The sequence below is a fragment of the Lichenostomus cassidix genome, unplaced genomic scaffold (assembly GCF_008360975.1).
Source record: "Lichenostomus cassidix isolate B80296 unplaced genomic scaffold, HeHo_3.0 HiC_scaffold_627, whole genome shotgun sequence".
Taxonomy (NCBI): Eukaryota; Metazoa; Chordata; class Aves; order Passeriformes; family Meliphagidae; genus Lichenostomus; species Lichenostomus cassidix.
Genome location: NW_028147725.1, coordinates 1 through 4367, shown reverse-complemented (window position 1 = coordinate 4367; position 4367 = coordinate 1). Strand labels below are relative to the sequence as shown.

Genomic DNA, 4367 nt, shown 5'->3' with positions numbered 1-4367 from the left:
GGACTGAGAGAGCCCCAAGGGGGCCTGGGCTGGTCCAGTTTCCTCTCCAGGGATGTTGCACAGGGCCTGCAGTGAGGTTGGACAGTGGCCATATGCCATCCCAGAACTCCCCAGGCCCCTCTGCAGCTTCGGCCATGTCCATTGACATCTGGCTCCCACAGCCTTACCCGACCCCCTTGCACTGCCCAGTTCCCTAAGGCAGAAGGGAATCCCAGCACACCATGGATATGGTTCTGTCCTTTCTAGATAAGGTTACTGTGAAGGCTTCTCCATTATCTTGGCTACATAAAGTTTTGAAGCCTCTGGAGCCTCCTGCAGGTGTGTTCTCAATTTCCCACCAAGGAATAATTGTTGACAACCTGGCAAGAACCAGGTGCCAAGAGCTTCTCTGGCTGTTGAGTTACAGGTGTGTCTGCAGAGAGGACTTTTCCAGCTCCTGGGCTGGTTGCCACGCCCAAACCCGGCTCTGATCGCAGGGGTGAGTAGTGTGTCCCTGCTGAGCCCACAGGCTGAGCACTGCTTTGGTGTGATCCATTCCTGTGAAAATGGAAATACTTTGTTAAGGTCCTCGGAGAAGGAAGAACAAACCTACAGGAGAGAGGAAATTGCTTGAGTCAAATGATGTCCTGAAAGAAATCGTCAAGGAACTGCAGAGAGGGCGTGGTGGGTGCATTTCCCTCACCCTTTTCCTGACACTCAGCAGCCAGGGCCTTTTGCTACACATCTGGACACTCTGTGTCTAACCCTAACCCACTGAAGCCTCGCTGCCCTGCTGCTGCTTTCACACCCTGCAGGGCTGTTTCCCAGCCTGGTCTGGCTGCAGCTTCTCCCCAGGCTCTGCAGGCAAGCATTTGGCACCAGCTGACAGGGTGTCCAAATTGCACCAAGGGCCATGCACAGCCTGAGATCCCCTGCAATTTCCCAGTCTCCGGGAAGATCAGGAGGGGTGGCTGCTAGGAGAAGAGAGAGCCCTGGCCCAGCCCTATGAACCTGGGTGTTTTCCTGATCCTTATCCAAGTCTCTGACGAGTGTTGCCTCCTGATGAGGTAACCTCACCAATGGGTAAGTGTCCATCTGATCCAGCTGTGCCTCTTCCTTTCTCAAGGTATGGACAGAGAGGCTATGTGGAAGGCAGCATTTCCCGAAGGAAGGGAGGCGATGCCAGGCATGGGCCCAAGTGGTAATTTCTTTGATGGGCTCAGCCCGTGGTGGGGCAGTGTGGCAGCAGCTCTGGCACAGGTGTGGAAAAGGCAGAGGGGGAGAGCAGAGCTCCAGTGTGTCCTGAGAGAACCTGACTCCATCCCCTTGGGCTGTGGGAGCTGTCCCAGCAGGGCAGGGAGGGTCGGGGCTGGCAGTTGCTGCTGCAGGGATGGCTTTGGCCGATGTCCCACGAAAGAGTGCCCAAGCAGCTGCGCTCCGCTCAGGCTTGCAGGTGTACATTCCTTTCTTCTGTTATTTTGCTTCTTGCTTCTGTCAATGCTAAGATTCTCATGGGCCCAAGCTGACAACCACAAACTCTGTGTCTTCTGAAGGAAACATGCCAGCTGTGAGTTACCACAGTCATCCACTGCTGTCCAGATGTGCAGCTGCAGAGAGAGGAGGTGGCTGAGGCCCCCACTGCACCTGGGACACAGGGAGCCTCCTGCACAGCAGGGCCCAGAGCTGGCAAGGCTCCCCAGCACGGCTGGAGCTGCTGGCACACCTTGGCCCAGGTGGACAGCTGCCCCTCAAGGCCCCAGCGAGCAGGGGATGGCTCTGGGCAGGGTCCCTGGCCAGGAGTGACCCCAGAGCATGTCTGCAGTTCAAGGGCAATCTCGTCCTCCACTCTTTCTCCTCCCCACCTTGTTTTGCCTCTGCCCAGTGCTCCTGGAGCTGCTCTTGGCCAGGCAGCCTCAGTGGGAGGGAGCACTGGCTCCAGCAGGAGAGAGCTCCCCAGGGCAAGGCCCAGCAATTAAGAGGCCAATTAAACCCTCCCGCCTGGGATGGCCACAGGCCCAGGAGAGTCCGGGGGCGGTGCCAGGGCTGTGCCCGGGGCTCCCCACGGCTCCTCCGGGAGCGGCTCTGTCGCCACGCCAGGCACGGAGCGGTGCCCGGTTCCGCCCCTCTGGACGCGGGGATGTGCACCCCGCTGCCGGCTGTGCTCGGGGGCAGCGGCGGGGGCCGTGGCCCCTGAGCTCGGCGTGGCGCTTGCCCGGCGCTCGGCACCGGCTGTGCCGTGCCCCTGCAGCAGGAGCCTGGCCGGGCGCCGCCGCCTCGGCCCTTCGCCGCCGGGCTTCACCGCTCGGCGGGTGCCCCGGGGCTGCCGCGGCCCAGGGACCCCGGGGCCCTGCGTGCCTCAGAACAGACTGCAGGCCCGCTGCGCGCATCAGGAGGGAGCCAAAGCACCCGCACGCCTACGGGAGTGCACAGCCCTCTCCACATGTGAGAGGAGACCCCCAAAGCCCCATCACGAGAGACCCCAGCACCCTGCACACCTCGGGAGAGATCCCAAAGCCCCTGTACGCCTCACAAATGACTCCAAACTACTCTCATGACTTATGGGGGCTGCCAGGCCCTGCACACCTGAGACAAGAGCCCAAAACCCCCTCATGTGCCTCAGGAGAGACCTCAGCCCCCTGCATGCCTTGAGGAAGAGCCTCAAGCACCTTGTATGCCTCAGTGGCAAATCCAGCCCCCCACACATGCCTCACAGGGATCTCTGCCCCCCGCATGCCTTCCAGGGGTTCCCAGTCCCCTGCACGCTTCAGGGAGATCCCAAACCTCCTGCATGTCTCACACAGGATTCCAAATCCCTTGCATGACCTATGGGGGACCTCAGTGCCCTCCATACCTCAGAGGGAACCCAAAATAACCCCATGTGTCTGATAAGGGTCCCCAGCCCCCCATGCACCATATGGGGGACTCCAAAGTCCCCACTTGCTTTACTGGGAAGCCCAGTCCAGCGATGTGGAGTGTTTTGATCTGGAAATCAAGCATGGGGTTGCAGCTGGATTGTTGTGCCTCCTGGCACTGCTCATCAGCCCCATGGCCCCTCAATTAGGTCCTATCCAAGGGTGTGTTAATTAGGGAGGTCCTTTGTTTTGCCTCCTGACATTGCTTGTCAGGTTCTGTCCTTGAAGATGTTCTTGGTGGCTTCCTTCATTTCCTGGGCATGTCATTGGAGGAGGTCCAGGCCCAGATGATCCCACCGAAAGACATGTGCCTGAGCCCAGGCACCCTCAGCATGGGCTCCCCCAGCCCCTCGGGGCCCCACTGCTGGTCCCAGCAGCCCCGTGCCTGGCTCCTGCCCACCCACACCATGGGCATCCACGGCTGCTCCCAGACATGGAGCTCAGGCAGTGCTGGTGCTGTGTGGGCTTTGGTGGCAGTACCACCTGGACACTGGTGTGAAAGCTACATCGCTTTATTAGAACTTAAGAGCTGATTCTGAAAGCCCTCAGTCAAAGTTTGGTTCAATGCTTCCAAATCCTTTCCTGAGGGTTTCATCTTCAGCTCTGGATGGAGGGCTGGGCTTGTAGCCTTAAAGCACCACAGAGCTCACAGGTGCAAATGAATGCTGGTCAGAGTCAGAACCACTGCTGCAGCTCTTCTTGCTGTAGACATCTCTGGACCAGCCACCAGCTTTCAGCTTTTCTTCAAGGAGATGCCTGTAGAGGGAGGATGTGGCTGAGGCCCTCAGCTGTACCTGGGACACAGCTTCCTGCACAGCAGGGCCCAGAGCTGGCAAGGCTCTCCAGCATGTCTGGAGCTGCTGGCACACCTTGGCCCAGGTGGACAGCTGCCTTTCAAGGGCAATCTCGTCCTCCACTCTTTCTCCTTCCCACCTTGCTTTGCCTCTACCCAGCACTCCAGGGACTGCTCTTGGCCAGGCAGCCTCAATGTGAGCAAGCACTGGCTCCTGCAGGAGAGAGCTCCCGAGGACAAGGCCCAAAATTTAATAGGCCAACTAAAGTACTGCACAGCATTGAGAACCTTCAGCAGAGTTATTTGGAGAACCACGGACTTGCCACTGCTCCAGAGCAGCCTCACTGGGAATGTTTCCTGCCAATAAGTAGCCTTTAAATGAAACTGAAGGAGAGATTAACAAAACACTCACTGTTTTCTCTTCCAGAAATACCAGACTCCGGCACAGCAGAACATGAAGACAAGCTCCAAACAAAGCAGGCCTGCTATTATTGCTACCAAACAACGTGTTCCCTTACATAAACCTCTTCCAATGCCCTTCTGTACATTGAGAACATTTGTGGCGTTGCCAGCTGCATCTGCGGGAGCAACGTGGATCGTGAGCCCGAGCTGCGCACTGCTGCTGAGCTGGCAGCGCCTTGGCTACGGCCAGGACGCTCTCTGTTTCCCCCAGTGCTGCGCCC

General features: G+C 58.4%; 1 long non-coding RNA gene across 1 annotated transcript; it reads left to right on the top strand.

Moving 5' to 3' along the window:
* The first annotated feature begins 244 nt into the window (after positions 1-244).
* LOC146420915 (uncharacterized) lies at positions 245-1178 on the top strand. Its single transcript, XR_014848890.1, has 4 exons — positions 245-318; positions 407-478; positions 565-663; positions 1106-1178. It is a non-coding gene; the product is annotated as an uncharacterized LOC146420915 (long non-coding RNA).
* Positions 1179-4367: the final 3189 nt, after the last annotated feature.